The 18,734-nt window shown below is 51.6% G+C and overlaps 1 long non-coding RNA gene across 2 annotated transcripts; it reads left to right on the top strand.

The window, feature by feature from the left end:
* The first annotated feature begins 8,950 nt into the window (after positions 1 to 8,950).
* Positions 8,951 to 16,150, top strand: LOC129148095 (uncharacterized). 2 transcript variants are annotated; one of them, XR_008555272.1, is made up of 3 exons: positions 8,951 to 9,048; positions 9,847 to 10,035; positions 16,116 to 16,150. It is a non-coding gene; the product is annotated as an uncharacterized LOC129148095 (long non-coding RNA). The 2 variants fall into 2 exon arrangements; XR_008555271.1 differs by lacking the exon at positions 16,116 to 16,150 and adding an exon at positions 10,863 to 11,667.
* Positions 16,151 to 18,734: the final 2,584 nt, after the last annotated feature.

The raw sequence follows: 18,734 nt of genomic DNA, 5'->3' as shown, positions 1-18,734 counted from the left end.
ATGCTAGCACTTTTCACACGACAGCACCGTGACTGGGTTCTTCCACCAAATGGTGAAAGCCCTGAGGAGGGGGGCCCTGTTCATCTTTCACCCCCAAATGCCCAACTCAGCGCCCAGCCCATGATGAAAACTTAATCCACGTTCGAATGAATTATTCATGGTGTCCCCAAAGCTTAGCACCAAGACCGGGCATATCAGTTACCTAATGAATGTTTGTGAAGATATTAATGAATTATTATTCGTTTGTCATTCATCTCTATACCCTCCGAGCCTAGTATTTGAATGAGTGGGATGTACTCCACATTCCTGATGCTCGGTATGCTGCCTGGACCAGAGTAAATGCCAAGGAAAGGCTTGAAGAAATGTTGATGCCCCCAATGCCTGCTATAGTGTTTAGTTAACTACTATAACCAACAAACCCCATATTTCTGCAGCTCAGGAAGTATAGGTGTGTCTTGTCCTTAATGCACGCTTCATGCAGTCGGCGTGATGGCCTGGTGTATCTTGGTACAATGCAGGCCCAGGTCAGCAGAGGTGTGAGAGTGGGGGAGGGACTCTGCTCCACTTCTTTATTCAGGAACAAAATATACAGCCTGGCCTGTGTAGCTCAGTAGTTGAGCGTTGACCTATGACCCAGGAAGTCACGGTTCAATTCTCAGTCAGGGCACATACCCGGGTTGTGGGCTCGATCTCCAGTGGGAGGGTGCAGGAGGCAGCTGATGAATGAGTCTCTCTCATCATTGATGTTCCTATCTCTCTCTCTCTCCTCTGAAATCAATAAAAATATACTCTAAAAAAATTTTTTTAAAGAACAAAATATACTGTTGGCTCTGCCAGTGGCAACAAGTGGCCTTCTAAGGTCACCCTCGGTGGGTGTTAGCACTCAGCTGGCAGGCTGAGAAGAGAGCATGCCAAGATCACATGTGGAGTGATTTTATGGGCCAGGCCAGGAAGTGACCCACCTCACTTATGCTTACTTTTCATTGGCTAGAACTTGGTCGGATGGCCACACCTAGCTGCAAAGGAAGCTGGGAAGTGTGGCCTAACTGTGTGTCAGGAGGAAGAGGAAATGGGTTTGATGAGCAGTTTAGTATTTCTACAAACTAGTTCATCATCAATAAGTATTTGAATGAATAGTGTGAATAATAAGCTTTTCTCTAGCTGAAGTCCAATGCAATGTTTTCATGCAGTGTCTGCTCATTAAAGAGTTGAAATAATTCATCTTTATATCCTCAAAGCTTTCCATAGTGTCTGGCATAAAGTTGATATTTAGGAAATGGATGGATAGAAGGAGGGAAGGAAAGAAGGAAGGAGGAAGAACGGAAGGAAGGAAGGCACTCTATAATCTCAGAATCAAATATAATTCTTGGACCAATTCTTTAAAAATTATTACCTCCATACACCAGGAAAAAAAAAAAACAGACAATGCCTGTAGACTCTTGCCATTCCGGCCTTTCTGTCCAACCGCCATGACCTGTTGAGATCTGTCCTTGGTCCTGATCATTTGGCCCACACCGGTCCATTCTCTCATTACACCCTACGCAGTGACCCGGCCAACTTTCAGCTCCTGAGTAGCAGTGGGGTTGCCCCCGTGTTCCCCAGATCTTGTGCGCTCTACAGCCCTGAGTGAGCAGCAGCCGTGCAAGGCAGGAGGTGGGGAGACAGAGCGGGGTTTTTCGATTCAAGGTCTGTTCCCTGCTTGAGTGATCAACATCATTTCCATACTATAATTACATTGCCCAATCCTCTCCTGATTTTACTGCTATCTTGTAAGCCGTCCCGGTTGTGAGTAATTTAAAGCTATATGAGATGTCAGACTCCGTGAAACAATCACCCCTCAAAGAAATATGGCCCTAGATCATAATTGATAAGTCCCATTAGGCAATGGGGCCTCTTATTTCCTATTTGGTCTCTTTCTGAGATGGCCTTGTTGATCCGCCTAATGCAGACCGTGTCCCCAGAATTGTTAGGAGAGAAAGATCCATCCAGCTTTGGGGGGTGAGGGCTCAGAGGCCCTAGGCCAGGCAGTGGAAGGAGGGTGAGGGTGAGGCTGGGGCTAAGGAGGGGCTGGGGCTCCTGGGTAGACCAGATGCACCCTGGCTTATTTTTCTCCATGGTCTTCCTGATCCATCTGCCACAGAGAACTCCTACAAGGAGAGTTTGCTAGGACTGGGATTCAGATCCGGGGCCACAGGACCTGCTCTTGTGAATCTTGCTTAAGATAAAAGACGTGGAGAAGCATCTCACGCTGAGCCCAGAAGTACTTCCCCAAGGGACGTCCCAGAACCCTGCAGGTAGTCCAGAGGGACACACATCATTGCCAAGGCACCCAGCCCCTCCAATCCTACCGCCTCCTTTCCTCGGCCCCTTCCACTGAGCTGGGATGTATTGGAATAACGTGTCTAATACTGTGTTCTTGAAAAAATTTAAGACTGGTTTCTCCAACATCTTCCCCATGTTCTATCCCTTCAATGGCCTTTCCGAGGTCCATGGATCAGTGAAAAGAGGACTCTTCCATAAACAGAAAAGCAGGCTGGAGGGAAGGGGATAGCGCACAGAACTGGGAGTCAGCACCGAGCTTCGAGGCCCTGCCCTGCCGCCACCTTCCTGAGCTGCCTTGAGCAAGTCCCTTCTCCCCGCAGGGCTTCGATCTCCCATCGTAAAACGAGAGGCTGGCCTCGAACAAGTCTCCTTAGTGCCAGCAGTTAAAGATCACGCTATTCCACATAAAATAGGTGTATTGCTTTTCTTATAAATTCTGATTGGAGTCTACGTTATCAGACTCCCACATGACCTCCAACAACTGGAACCATGATGGGGCAGCTGCCTTTGGAGATGGGCATGCACCCTCCAGTTAGCCACCATCCCCACCACTCTCTCTTGCCTTACAGCTTGTATCTCTTGTTTATGTCGTCAACGGGTCCTTGTAGGCTTGTGAGATTTGGATTTATGGATATCTCTCCTCCATCCCAGCTTCATTGATCCACAATGCACGCACCCTTCCACGTTGATCGTCGAGCAAACGGCCGATAACTGTGACCGCTATGACTACTTCTCTCCAACACTAATCAACCCTGAGGAGTGGCGGCTCAGCACATGGACAGCGCACGCACCCGGCCCACCCAGCCTCTCTTCCTGGGCAAGTCACTCACTTGCCTGTGATGACAACAAGACAATACGTGGACACCTAGTACCCTGGGGGCTCTCGCTATCTCCATCCAAGCCCCGAGTCTCTGCCGCTTCTGTTCTCTGCCTGATTGATTTGTTTGTAATTCTGTCATCCTCCTGATCAAGCCGGGAGGGTGGGGGGGACGGGGATGGAGGCGGGTGATTCTTCCCCCGGCAAGACGTGTCAGATCTGCCTGTCTATCTTTTAGGTGCAACGGCTGTTTCCCCAACGCGTCGTCCATGTTGCTGTAAAGAATGACGGCTCTGATATCATATATTACTGTTGTGCACTTTCGATTTTGATATCTGTTTTTCCTTCCAAAATTCGCTGAGTGATTGAGAGGCCGCGGTTGCTTTTTTTGAGATGCGCCGTAAGGCCTCCTCCACGAACAACTTGGCCAGACAGCATGGATCATCGGAGATAAGGGGGGATTGTCAAGTACCTCCAAGCTGTTTCTCGCTGGCATCTCTTGGCACTCCCCTCCCCCCTTACAACGTCCCTCTGGGAGTCCACGGCTGTCAGGAGGAGATTGGTGGGTGAAGTGGATTTAAACTCCTTGTAGTCACTTGGCATGATCCTCGAAACCCACCACCATCTGAAGCCCACCGAGCGCCCTCTCCGTGCCAAGCACAGAGCTAGGGACTAGGAAACAGGAGTGCAAAGGTCATGTCTCCAGTCTTGGGGGACTCGCATCCCCGCGGGAGAGACAGACAATGGAAAGAAACATACAAGATAGCTAGCAGTGGTAAGCACTGGGCAAAAGCTCATCTGCGTGAAGAAGGACGATGGCGGGGGCTATTGTTGATTAGAATCGCCAGGAAAGGTGTCCCCCCAGGAAGTGGCACTTAGAGATCTGGACCAAGTGGCAGTGCAGGTCACACATGGACCTGGGCGGGAGGTGGGGGGGAGCTTTGTGGGCAGAAGGAACAGCACATGCCAAGAACTGGCAGATAGGACAGGCTGGGCACATGGGAGGATCCGAAAGGTCTTTGCGGCTGGAGCAGTGAGGAAGAGAATGGAAGAGGCTGCCCCCGGCTCCTCCTGCTCCCACCAGCCCTGGCCCTACGTCCTCCCTTGGGGGTCTGTATCCATCAGGAGTCTGTGGAGAAACAGGAGCAGTAGGATACAGAGAGAAAGATCTAGACCCCACATCTCCAAAGAGCTGGAGCCCATGGGCAACACTCGCATGAACACGTGCCCGGCTACACGAGTCATCGAGGCAAGGCACATTAACACCAACCGCGAAATGCCACCTCACCCCCCACAGGACTAACGATCCGAAGGAAGGAAGCAACATGAAAAGGACAGAACACAGCCAGCGCCAGCAAGGATGCGTTGCTCGCCCGCTCAGATGCTTCCGGGGGAAGTGTTAATTGGTGCAACCATTTTGGAAACCCAGTTTGGCGGCGTCTGCTACGGCGCGGCATATGCGCAGCCCTTGACCCAGCACGTTGACGCCTCGGTCGCACGCAACAGAAATGCGCACATATGCTCCCCCGAAAGACGCGGACCGGAATGGCAGAGCAGCCCCACCAGCGATGGCCCGAAATGGAAATGACTCGAGATCTCCAGAAACAGCAGAAGAGGCCCAGAAAAAAAGAAGAAGAAAGAAAGCCATGCTGTGTTCACATGTCGGGATTCTGCATAGCAATGGGAGTAAATGAGATACAATTACACACAACACGGATGAGCCCCACAAACATAATCGTAAGCAAGAGGAGCCAGACGCGGAAGAGGACATGGCGTAGATGAAAACAGACGAAATGAGCCCCTGCTGTTGGGAAGTAGGTTAGGGGCCGCCTGGGAGTGGCTGCACGGAGTCTCGAGGGACTTCTGGGGAAGCTGGGCCACACTCTTTCTCCTTCAGGCTTCTGGTTGCACCCGGAGCATTCACCGTGTGGAAATGTGCCAAGCCCTGCACTTGTAGAATGTGTTTGTGCTACTAAAAACCAGGAGTTTAAAGAAATTCTGCACTGGCCCGTGTGACTCAGTTGGTTGGGCATCATGCTCTGAACCGTTCGATGCCCATTGGATTCCGGGTCGGGGCTCATGCCTGGGTTGTGCATTCAACCCCCAGTGGGAAGGTACACATGGAGGAGGCAGCCTATCAAATGTGTCACTCGCACATTGATGTTTCTCTCTCTCTCTCCCTCTCCCTTCCTCTTTCTCTCTCAAAATCAACAAATAGTGTTCAAAGAAATCCCACCTGCCTTCAAAGTCTAGGGCGAGGACTTCCCTGACCAGACAAGCCACCCCCATTCCTATTTTATGTCCCCCTTTCTATGTCTGTCTGGGGCCATCAGGATGTGCCCTGCGTAGGTATGCCTCCCCTGCAAGTCTGCGAACTCCCTGAGAAACAGGGTTTGAGTCTATAGATTCTGTTATCTCACTCACCTTCTGACCCATGCCCCCACATAGTAGGTACTCCAGAAAGTGCATGTGGAATTGAATATGTGTAGCAGAATGGGGAAAGAGAGTGTTAAAACACAGATAGACCCGAGTTTCAATCTCACCCCAGGGTCTTTGCACGTGCTGATTCCATTGCCTGAAGTATCTCTCCCCCCCCCCCATGTCCAGGTGGCTTGCCCCTTCCTCACGTCATCCAGACCTTTGCTCAAAGTCCCGTTATCGAGAGTCCTTCCCTGAACCATCCTCTGTACGATACCGCTACCCCCTTCTTTGTCCAGACTCCTCCCCTATTTTTCATTGTTCCTTTTAGAACTTGAAACCATCTGACGCTTTGTCTATTTATGTATTTGCTACCCTTTCCTCCCCCCACCACTAGAAACCAAACCCCCAAAGGACAAGAATGTGATCCGTTTTCTCTCCTGCTGGAATCTTACCCAAATGCTAGAATGGCAGCGGGCACGTTTCGTGTACAGGACGATGCCCCCACCCCCCGAGCCACCAGGCCAGGGCGGTGGCTCACCCTTACACAGAATGAATGCCATTCCCCACTCTGTCTCTTGCCCATCACTTGACGAACACTGATGCTTCCCTTGGGAACCAGCTAAAGAATCACTTCGTCTGAGAAGGTGCCCTGGCCATCTCCTGGCTGGATCAGGTGCCCCTGCTGGGCCCCCCACAGCTCCCTCGGCTTCCACCCACACAACACTGATCAGTCTGGGCTATAATTTTCTTTTCTCCAAATAGCCTGCAGGTCCCTCTCAGTGTAGAATTCTGTGTTCATTCCGTTGATATGCCTAGGGCTTTGCAGTGTGGCTTGTCAAGAATGGGGTCTTGAGTGAAATTTTGGAAGAGAAGAAGGAAGGAAGGAAGGAAGGAAGGAAGGAAGGAAGGAAGGGAGGGAGGGAGGGAGGGAGGGAGGGAGGAAGGAGGGATAGAGGAGAGAAGGAGCAAAGGAGGAAGGGAGGGAGGATTAGAATACCCTCTGCACCCCAAAGCTTTTTACTTCCCATCCTGCCACAGTCCCTGAATCCTGACCATGAGAAGGAAGAAATTAATGACGTTTCTACTGACATTCTTAAGCCTGAGAAATGACAAGTTACCAGCAAGGTTTATTTTTTTTTCTCCTCGTCTCCCTTTCCGCGTTTCCCCTTCCAGTGCTTTATTTATCTCTGTCTCTTTCATGACGATCCCACTCACCCCCTCCTCTCTTCATGCCCTTAAACTTGGAAGTTTTTCATGGAGCCGCAGAAACTTCATTCTTTTTTGTCGGCCAGATAGCAGAGGTCTTGGGCCCTGGCAGGAAAGTGAGTGATTTATGACGCGGGCCGCGAGTGCCAATCTGACTTCTGTGATGTGTTGGGTTATAATTGCACCAACTCTGACTGCGTCCCCGGATCCGGGAAACGTGGCTTCGCACTTGCTCAGGCATCTTTACAAGAGGGTGACGGCGGATTTCGCAAATAGCGAGACACGAGGAAACTGGACCGTCGTTCGAGAAACAGCACGGACCAGGATACCCCTCTTCTCCTGGCTCTTGCGTGTTTGGACACGGCTCCCTCACCCGCATTTGGCAGGAGACACTGGTGTCAGCTCCAGCCGAGAAATAAGGCCTGGTGCCTTCCAATAACGATGGCCATTTATCAGGCGTGACACGCGGTGACTCACGGGACGGGAAAGGGGATGTGGCACCTCCTATCTGAGATTGAGAGACCCCGTGTCCCTCCGCAACACGGCATCCCCGACTAACACGGGGCAGAATTCGCTTACTCGGTGCTTTATTCCACTAACACCTATTCAATGCCTATTTTTTTTTAATATATTCTTTATTGATTTCAGAGGCAGGGCAAGGGAGACAGAAACATCAACGATGAGAGAGGATTATCGATCGGCTGCCTCTTGCACGCCCCACACTGGGGTTCGAGACTGCAACCGGGGCATGTGCTCTGACCGGGAATCATCAAGCTGTGACCTCCTGGTTCATAGGTGGACGCTCAACCACTGAGCCACGCCAGTCACTTACTCAGGCACTTGGGGACACCCCAATAATCAAGACAGAAACGGCCCAGCGTTCGCGGGGCACACGTTTTCATGCTGGAGACAGAGAGTAGAAAAAAACTGGCCAGGTCACTCCAGCTGACTCGGTGGAGGCCGGGGAGACCGTAGAACCGTGTGGAGTGACGAGGGGGGATGGGGCAGGTGGCGCTTCTTGCGATGTGGTGGGCAGGAAGGCTCGTCTGTGAAGGTGGTGTCGGAGCTGATGCCCCAGCCAGTGGAGGGGAAAGCAGAGTGCACATCCAGAGCCAAGGCCCTGAGACGGGACTGAACGTGGAGGGTTTACCAGACAGAAAGACAAGCCGGGTGACTAGAGCACATTGAGTTAGGAGCCTTCTCTTACCCATCTTACCAGCAGGGAGGCCCAGCAGGGAGACACCGAGTCTTTTTTTCAGGGTTTGAAGAAAGCAGGTTATGTGGCAACGTGGGGGGCATCGAAGGTCAGAGTCAGAAGATGTCACCGGGCTGTCAAAAGCATGGAGATGTTGGCTTCTCAAGGCATCAGATGACGGTACCCAACAGCACGGAGCTCTGTGGTGCATGAATCACTTCCACACCTAGGGTTTCCGAAAGCCCGCCCCCCGCCCAGGCAGGGAAGCTTCGTCAGTCCCATTTTACCTGCAAGAAAACAGTTCCAGTGACATACGGCGGCAAGCCCGAGCTCACGGGCTAGTAAGAGGCAATGTTGGGATGGGGATCCGAGTGCCCTGCCTCTTCGTTCTCTTCTGCTCCAAGGCCCCCAGGTCTCCGAGCCTTCTCCCACAAAGGAAGATGTTCCATGTTGGAAATTCCAGTCCCGGCTGTGTTCCTCTTGGGCTGTGTGACCTTGGCCGGGTCCTTCCCCTCTCTGCAGCTCTTCCATCACCTGCATTGATAAGGACGACTGCCCGGTGATGATGATTATAGTGAAGGCATTGGTTGCTGTCGTGGCCACAAAGAGTGTTGGAATGACATGGGAGAGAGCAAAAGTTCGACCACCATGAGTTCCGGTCTCAGCGCTGCTCCTTACCTGCTGGGTGGCTTTCAACAGATACTTTGAGCCTCCTTCCTTCATATGTGAAATCATGGAAATAATATATGCAGTTATTGTGAGAATCTTATGACAGAATGCAGGTAGCCTCCGTGGAAGATAACAGTTCAGGAAAAGCTATGGTTATCATCACTACCACCACCACCGTCACCACCATCATCACCACCACCATGAAACCATCATGATTACTTTCATCATCATCATCATTGTCATCATTGTCCTCATCATCCCCATCACCATGGTCACCATCATCATCATCATCTTCACCATAAGCACTCATCAGTATTAAGTGCTACCTAAGCTAGCACAGTCCGCATGCATTTCCCAAGTCCTCAGACCCCAAGCCCCTCTCTTCCTGCATCCTGACCAGAGATCCCTGGGGCTCATGGTGAGTGTCACACATGTGGGGAAACCCTAGACTCATGGCCACGGTGGCTCCAATGTGTAGGAAGTAAGGCATTTCAGGCAGGCGATGGTGGGCAGTCAGAGTGGCATAGATCCCAGCAGGCCCCTCTGAGTTGTCATGGCATATCCCCTTTTCCGGCCAGGTTCTCATGTGTAAGTTGGTCTGAATTCCCTACTAACAGTCCAACCCCTCTCTCACACGTGGTGGAATGCCTGGAAGAAACTTGGCCATGAACCCCTGAACCCACTCACGCGTCCCTTTATTCAGCCGACATTTACTGAGAATCTTCTATGTGCCAAGCACTGAGAGGGGCCCTAGGAACCCCGTCCTTGCCCTCATGAAGCGCACAGGCTGGAGGCAGAGCCCAGGAGTAAACAGTGACACCCACAGATCAATACCCTAATTACAGGTTTGCTGTGCTACTTAATTACAGAGGGTGATTAATGACTGGACGGGGAGGAACTTTTCAGAATGTCTAGCGCCTCGGCGGTGACGGGCACACCGAGTTCTTAAATCAACAAAACATTGGCATGTATTCAAACAGCCTCTCCTGGCGGGGGAAGGAAAAGGCCTGTGTTAAACGCTGCTGAGTGTGGCTTTGGCTTTGAAGCCACATACCCCACAGTCACAAGACGCAAATTAAAAGAGCCTCATTTGCCTCACCCCAGTGCTTGTGGGTAAAGAAAGAGAGAAAGAAAGGAAGGGAGGGCGGGGTAGAGGGAGGGAGGGAGGGAGGAGGAGGGAGAACATCACTGCTGCTCTGTTTCCTTCCCGCTGCAGAAATTGCCCTCAGATCTTTCCCAACTTAATGTCATGAGCATTTATGGGGCACCTACTGTAGATCCCGCCCTGTGCGAGAGACTGGAGCGATGAGGATGAAGCAAGAACTCCTCCTGGAGCCGCTCACGGTCCAGAAGATGACAATGACAGCAACACGTGATGCATGTGGGACAAGGAAGATCCTATCAGGTGGGAAGTCCAGATGCTGTGCTCCAAGGTTGCCTGGGTTTAAAGCCCGCAGGGAGCACGCTCCAGCTTCATGGCCTCGGGGCGAGTTACGCATGTGCAGTGAGCGCTGACTGTGAATGAAGGCCTGTGCTTGCACTGGAGGGATAACCCTGAGCAAAATGCATGGCACGCATGCTCCCTCTCCCCCTGGAGCAGGTAGTCTGGTGCCTAAGGCCACCTTTTATAGCTTGCCCAAGGTGACAGCTATTGGCCCCACAGCACCCAAGAGGCTGAGCCTCCTGTTGGCCCAACGATAACAGTTGGCCAGGAGACCTTTTTCTAAGACCCAGCTGTGGGCTCTCCAGCCCTCAGGCCAGATCCCTGAACTGGGAGAGGGAGTGTAGGGGATCCCCCTGCACACAACGCAAACCCCCCCCCCCCGCCACCCTGTCCCCACTGCAATTCACCACGTGGCTCTTGCAGTCACAGTCCCGATCTCAGTAGGAAGGCTACCGTGCCGGCGTGCTCATTAATCCTAATTAGACCCTGTTCACCAAGAGCTCCATTTTCACAGAAATAAGTGCGGACATTCCTAGTTTTGTCAAGATGATGTCTCGATGAGGAGCCACCGGAGAGAAAGCCCCCATCCTGGGGGCACATGGCTATCCCGATGGGGTTCGACAGAACCCGCTACCTGGAGAGCCGTTGACCAGGCTGCTGGCAGATGGATCCGATCGATGAGCGTTGGTTTTTCAAATCAGGTGTGACTAATCTCAGCCACATCAGCACGCCGGTGAGGAATCGCTGCAGAAATGCCAGCTCCATTACCCTTCGGGTGTCATTCACAGGGGCACGAAACTGGAGCCTGATTCTGCACTTCCCTCCTGGCTTTCCACTTGGAACTGCTGAGGCTCCTCTGCCTACAGTGTCGCCCCTGGCCCCGGACCATGAACGAGACTCCGACAGAGCAGGCACCTTGCGATCCCTCCGAAGAGCTTCCTCCAGAGGTGGTGACCCCTTTGGAAAGTGTCAAGATGTCTAGAATTATGGAACGTTGGAACAGGACCTAAGCAGGAAATCATCTCGATCAGCCCCCATTTTACAGATGGGAAGACGGAGGCCCAGAGAGAGGAAGGGAGACTCCCAAGGTCACACAGCAAAATCAGAAGCAGAGTCCAGGCCGCTTGACTTTCGGTCCAGAGCTGTACCCACAACCCCAGTGTGGGCCCTGCAAATCACACCTCTCCCACTCTTGACCCAAAGGAGAGGAGAGAGTGCCTTCAGTAATTCTACTGGAGAATGTGCTGAGGGATAAGTGGATAAACAAAATATGGCACAGGCATACGATGGAATATGACTCAGCCCCCAAAAAGGAGTAAAACATGGATACATGGATGAACCTCGAAAACATCATACTGAGGGAAAGAAAGCAGAGACATAAAGGTCACGTGTTGTATGACCCCATGTTTGTGAACTATCCAGAACAGGTAAATCGAGAGAGAGAGAAAGCAGATTGGTGATTCCGGGGCTGGCAGAGGGGCATAGGGAGTGACTCCTGATGGGAATGAAGCTTCCTTTGGGGATGATGAACTGTCTTAGAACTAGATAGAGATGGTGGTCGCATGACACTGTGCACTGTATACTAAGCGTGTACTAAATGCCACCAAACTGTCCACTTTCAAATGGCTAATTTCATGTTGTGTGAGATTTACCTCCATGAACACACCCCCAGCACACACGTGAACACACACACACACACACACACACACACACACACTAGAATGCACCAAGCATTTTCCAGAAGTCCCCCATTTCATGGACATTTTTTCAGTGAATTCTTGTGTGATCTCGGGGTACCGGTGGTCTAGGTGTCATGATCCTATTGGACAAGTGAGTCAGCTGAGTTACGAGAGTTTTAACAACAGGCCCCGGAAGGCTCAGGCACTCGTGGCGGAGCTGGGATTTGAACTTGGGTCCGAGCAGTGTATTCCCCCTGAGCACCTGCCCTGAGGGAATGCACAGCCAGAGACCAACTCTGAGGAAGCGATGACTGTGACCATCCTCTCCCCAGCGTCTCAGACTGATCCCTTCTGGACACAGATGAGGGCGAGGTCGTTAGTTTCTCCTCAGGAAGGTAGCGCATCTCAGAAGCAGAACATAGAAAGAATCTTTTAAAATATGGGTGGGGAAGGAAAGTAGCAATTTAATTGTCAAAGGAGGAGGGGAGAGAGAACCCCAAGGGAGTTAGTTCCCTATAGCACTTGGCAAAATGGATACGTTTGGAAATCTTTGGATGAAACACAAGTTAACAGAGTTCATTCCCACGGGCCTTCTCAGAGCCTTTAATTTCCCGATGTGTTCTGTGACTCTCCGAGCAGTTCCCCTACACAATGTAAAGCATTTCCCAAGTCCTTAGACACCTCCCCCGCCAAGCCCCTCTCTTCCTGCATCCTGACCAGAGATCCCTGGGGCTCATGGTGAGTGTCACACATGTGGGGAAACCCTAGACTCATGGCCACGGTGGCTCCAATGTGTAGGAAGTAAGGAATTTCAGGCAAGCGATGGTGGGCAGTCAGAGTGGCCTAGATCCCAGCAGGTCTCTCTGAGTCGTCATGGCATATCCCCTTTTCCCGCCAGGTTCTCATGTGTAAGCTAGTCTGAATTCTCTGTCCAGTGAAAGCGGAGGGGCTGGGTGAGGGAGGTTCAAGGATAGAGAAGGAGAAAAAGGAAGCCAGAGGCAGAGAGATAAGAAGGGAGAGAAGAAGGGAGGGAGGGAGGAAAGAGGAGAGGGAAGGGATGGTGACAAACCAATCAACAAATGGAGGGTGAGAGAGAGAAGAGCCCCAAGTTGAGGGACCCCTCCAGGCCCAGCATCATCCAGCTGCAGGGACGACCCCAAAGGCTCTGGCGGCTCTGGGAGAGGCGGGCAACTGCTAAATTAATGAGGTATTACCCAAGATGAAGGAAACAATTAGGACTTGGAGCACCAGAGATCAAGCAAACACTTTTCCATAAAAAAAAAAAAAAAAGATTGAAGTTAATTCTGTTGGAAAAGAGGCAATGGGGAGAGAGCGTTGGAAGCCCAGGGCGGGGATAAAGGGCTCGCTGATGAGCTTGAAGAAGAGATTTATCCAAACTCAAATATGTGTGAGAGGAGGATGGGGGTGGCAGTGGGGGGGGAGGGAGTTGAGGGGCTCCCCAGCTGGGCTTGAATAAACAAGTCGATGTCCAACTCTCCTTCCGATGATAAGGGAGAGGGTGATGGGCAAACCGCACTCGCCCCAGTTGGCAGGCTTGAAATGAGTGATCGATAGGGCAATATCGCCGGGCTAATTAAATCAGAGTTCCACAGGGCTGGTTCCTTTATAGCCTGGGACCAGGGAGAGGCTGACGGGCAGGGCAGGGTGGCGCTCGAAGGCCTCGTCCAATCTCCTGCCCCCGGTGCGATGCTGGAGGCTCTTCTCCCGTGCCCACCTGCTCCTCCTCAATCCTCCCTGTACCACCCAAGGCAGTCCATTCCGCTATTTGGAAACACGGAGAATAACAATAATAAGCAGAGTACCAGGGCGGAGCTCCGAGCGTCAGACTTCGAATTTAGTGGCTCTTTTATCTGGTTTTGCCCCGAGACCAAACTCTGCAGTGGGTGCACGGATTACCGCCCTTTACAGGGGAGGACACGGAGGAGCAGAGAGGCCAAAGCGTTTGCTCAAGGTCACACAGCTGCTGAGTATGAGGGTGTGCATCCAGGTTTCCTGATTCTGAGGACGTATAGTCAAATGGGCCTTCCGGCAGCTTTAACCCACCCGGAGCCATACTTTTGTTTGTCCATTTACTCTACATATATTTCAGGGTCAGGCTTGGCGATGGGGACAAAATAGGGGAAATGCAGACAGGACCCCTGCCCAGACGCTAGCAGGGGAAGACAGGAGAGAAAACAAAAGATAACCTACAGACACACAGTGTGGGCCTAGGAGCGCAAGTGAGTAACTTTTTCTGCAAGTGACTCCTAAGGGCCTTGGGCAAGGCACTCCTATTCTTTGAAACCCTGGCTCCATACCTGAAAGCTAAAGAGATCGGATGTTATCCAACATGGCACCTCTGTGGCATCCATACCGTTGCAACCCCTCCCTGAGTCAAAGCAGACATTACTAATTGATCACCGATTGCTTTTCCACTGTGACTAGATATGCATGGAGAATGCTTGCCTAATGTACCACGCCAAGCAGCCATTCCTAAGAAATGCAGAATCTGTGAGCAAGATGAAACCTACTTGCCACTCTTCAATACCATAGATTCTAAGGGGTTTTCCTATCTGACCATGAGCCTGAAGCAAAGAATATGAGATTAGGGAACTGAAACCTAATACATAGGTTGTGCAACCTTGAGTAAGCCCCAACTTCTGTAAGCCTCCACTTCCTTTCCTGTCAGCTGGGGCGTATCTTCTACGATGCTCTCTGTTTTGTTTTTACCTTTTTATTTTTTTTTTTAATTGATCTCAGAGAGGGAAGAAGAGGGAAAGAGAGATAGAAACATCCATGATGAGAGAGAATCATTGATCAGCTGCCTCCTGCGCACCCCACACCGGGGATCGAGCCTGCAACCCGAGCATGTGCCCTGACCAGGAATCGAACCGTGACCTCCTGGTTCCTAGGTGGATGCTCAACCCCTGAGCCATGCCCACTGGGCTGTTTTCACCTTTTGCAACAAGGAAGATCAGAGGGCCAGGCCTGTTGGAATTGTGTGTGAATAGAAAGTTATGAGGCTCTCAGGGAGGAGGCCTGAGGCTTCCTCCTAGCAGTGCGGGGTCTTCACGCAGTGATTTGGGGTCTTTTGCTCAGCCTGCCCAAGACCAGGCTTGCTTTTTTTCCTGGTTCTAGACTGGGCTGCACTCCCATGTCGTTGTCCCCATCAGCGGTTAGTTCCAAGAGAGTGTGGCCTTACCGAATTCACGGCCACCCCTCTTCCTCTCTCTGGCAATACCCCGATGAACTCTCTAAGGAGAGTGGGTTCCACCTAGGGCTGGGTCAATGGCCTTGGTGCAAATAGGCTGGATAGGGGACCTCCATGCCTTAGTGCTCCCAAGCTCACCGAGAGCAAAGCCCCTTGAGGGCAGGGGATCGGTGTCATGCACAGCTGGGTCCCCAGCACCCAGCACTCAACCAGGAGCCCCGGGGACTCCTCGATGGCTAGATGGGGGGAGGGAAGGCCCAGACACCATTCAATGCCCACACCGTGCCTCCCGCAGGCCAAGCCTGTGCACACACACACTGCTCTCACTCGGACACAATTATGTGAAAAGAGCAATTAGCAACCTTTTAAGCCTGGTTGCCAGCTCCCCCATTAATCACTTGCAATTATAAACCCCAAATCTTCAAAACAATTGGTCCCAGACGCCCAGTAGAGAGAAACGCTAATAACCTTCCTCCTTCATCTGGAAATGTCTGCTCGGTTGGAGGGTCTGGGCCACCGAGGAGGGAAGAGGTCGCAAATGGCTGCATAGCCTGGGTCTGGCGACCCCGGAGCAGGGGGGGGAAGAGTCACCCGACAGAGGCCAGAGGACACTTTGGGGGGGCCACCTCCCCTTCCCCATGCCTGCCTCTCCCCCGTTACCACCGCCAGCCCAGGCCATCCATCTCCCTGTGCTCACACCAGCCCACTCTAATTCCACATTATGAAGACACTCTCTCTAATTACTGCGGCTAATTAGCTCCTCACAGCCACCCCAGTCGGGGCGCACGCGGGACTGAACAGCCCGCAAGGCCTTGGATGTGGCTGGCCGCCTCCAGCCACCAGCCACCAGCCACCACTTTGCCACGGCAATGACACCCCGTGAGCTGACCCCCATGTTTCTGGGGGGGGGGGGAAGGAGGAGGAGGGTGAGAGATGGCAGGAGCCAGTTTGGTCCATCTGAACCCGCTCTCCTCGCCGGTCCCCTGCTGCGGGCAGCAGGCAATTCAAACCTGAGTGCAGCAGCTAATTAAATCAATATGAGATAATGAACAGCAATTAGAGGTCCGGCTAGGCACATCTTCTCTTGTAAATACTGTTTCTCTCCCAACGGGGAGCTCTTTTTTAATAATCTGTTTGTGTTTCATTTCCAGGAGCCTAATTCCCCCAAGAAGCACTTGGGGAAAGTGATTTGTTTGTCTGTATAAGCGCCAAAGCATTCCGTCAGGCGTGTTTGTTTTGCTGAGCGCCTGTTACTACTGGAGAGAAACAATTCGCTTCTCTCCTCTGGTTTTTGTGGTTTTTTTTGTGGGTTTTTTTTTTTCCTTTCTATTTCCTGCCTAAACATCCTGACATTGGACAAAAGGCCAGGGAATGCATTTTAGGAGTCTAATCAACTACTTCCTCTCTCTCCTCTCCAGCTCCCTCTCCACCATTACGAGGGATGAACAAAAACTAGAAATCTTAAGAAATCACGGAAGGATTGAAGGAGGCCTGGCGACTCCCATTCTACAGATGAGAAAACTGAGGCTCCGAGGGACCATCAAGCTATTCAATCTCCTCTCCCCCCGTTCAAATACCTCATCAATTTCACCGGGTGCCCAGGGAGAGGCTTGAGGGATATGATGAAGATCCCTCTGCCCTCAAGGAGCTTGCAAATTTATCTGATGAGACAGGCTAAGGCGCATATCAATTAGAAAGCAATTAAGTGCCTAATTGTGTGGCACCAACAAGCTCAAAGAGTTCAGGGAAGGGAAAGAGCCTTTGGGGAATAGAGTGGAGGGAGAAAACATCAGAGCCATTTGCATCTTAACACGATCCTTATCCTCCATCAAGAGGGTTTTCCGAGCTCTGGGCTTTTGTATCTTTATTTGGATCCCCCGTGGCCCCACAAAGTCGAAATGCCCCAAAGGGGAAACATCACACCCACCCCAGCCCCATCCATCTCCATTCCTGTGGGTTTTGCTCAATAAAAGGCCCTCCGAGCATCCAGCTTCGAACCTAATTCCTTTTCCCCTTGCCCTCTACACCCAGTCAGAGACAGGACCTTGGAAGTGTCTCTCCATTTTATTCACGTCCCTTCATCCCACGATCCGTACCTCAGTCCCCGCCACTGGCCTCTGGTGCCTGGATTCTTACCACATTCACCCTACCCATCCCTGAGTCTAGCCTCACTCCCTTCCAAGGCAGTATCCGCACTGCCACCAGGGCCACTTTCTACAGCGAATCTGACCAAGTCATCATCCTGATAAAACCCTCCATGCTCCCCTCCGGATAAAGGTCAAGCATTTCAATGTTGACCTCTGGCCGTGGCTTGCATTGTTAGCCTGACCTTTTGCCATCTACACTCGGCCCTTGCCCAGGCACACTTTACAATTCACGTGTTACTTTTCATTCGTTTCCACACCTTCCACCCTCCACACAGCGCCACAGGTTATGAAGGAAAGGACTTCCACCTCCCCAACTGCCACCATCACCGCCCATTCTCAGGAGAGGACACAGAGGCACAGAGGGGCCAAGGGATTTACCCCGAACTGCAAGCGAATAAAGGGAACACATTGCTGTGCATTTTTTTGAGGAAGAGCAACGAACGGGAACGTTTTGGCTGGAAAGATCCCTTTTCTTAACATTAGTTGTCCCTCTCTATGGAGCGCTGGTAGAATTTGGTCTCCCTCTATATGACTTACCTGTTGTAGAGGTGAGGAGACGAAGTCTCAGAGACATTAGACATTAAAGTCTCAGATGCGAGGCACACATCTGGTCAATGCTTAAGGCATCGTCCAAGCCAGGTCTTTCTGCCACCCCTTGCCGCTTTTGTGCCGAAGACAGCCTTCTAGCCCTCCTTAAAGATGGTTTGAAGTCTGCCAGACCTGAGCTGGTAGGGCAGAGCTGGGCCTCCTGTCAGATTTGGAATAAAGAGTTAGGAACTAAGTCAAGGATCCCAATTGCCCATTCATTTTCCAACCAGAGCTAATGATAAGACTTGTTGGTGGATGAGACTAGGCCAGGTTCGGGGCTGTTAGACGGTTGAAGGTTATTTTGAAGACATAGACCACGTGTCATAACCTGCAGATTTATCATAGAGAGGAAATCGAGAGAGTTCCTTAAAGGTAGAGCGGTCATGGGCAAGAGCCACAAATAGACTCCCCTTCGCCAGGTGAGAGCGTGAGGGCAAAAGTTTCAGCACCACGGACAGCTCCCGGGCAGACTCACTAGGGCTGATCTTTGCATTGCGTCACTGGCTTGTAGTAAAAGTGCAGTGGACAGTTGTTCAATTTATTTAAACCTTAAAGGAAAAGAAGATCTTAACGTGGACTTTTCTCACCAGAAGATCATAACTTCTCCTTTGGTGGAATAACATTTACAGAACCCTCAACCACCCACAGAGCCACACCGACAACCGCACAGCCCCCACTCTCGCCTGAGGCTCCATCCAAGGTAAGACTTTCCCACAAAGTGCCTGACGTGGGCTTTCTCTGCGGCACCCCTGTCCCCAGAGAGTCCGAAATCACCTTTTGAGGAAACGTGGGCCATCCACCCTCTGTCTCGCTTGGAATCCAATCTTCCCAAGGCTCAGGCCAGGCTCAGTCCAAGCCCAGGTTCATGAAAGGCAGATGTGAAGAAAACAGTGCCGGCTCCATCAGTCTCCCCATGGCGGAGAGCAAGGTGCAGAAGGAGACGTCAATTTAACGTGCACCCGGAGTTGAGGACATCCTAAGCCGTGACGATGCCATTGTTAATACGTGGCCGTGGCATTTCCTACCGTCCAAGCA

The sequence above is a fragment of the Eptesicus fuscus genome, chromosome 23 (assembly GCF_027574615.1).
Source record: "Eptesicus fuscus isolate TK198812 chromosome 23, DD_ASM_mEF_20220401, whole genome shotgun sequence".
Classification (NCBI taxonomy): Eukaryota; Metazoa; Chordata; class Mammalia; order Chiroptera; family Vespertilionidae; genus Eptesicus; species Eptesicus fuscus.
Note: the sequence above shows the minus strand (reverse complement) of the source record. Positions and strands in the feature narration are given on the sequence as shown.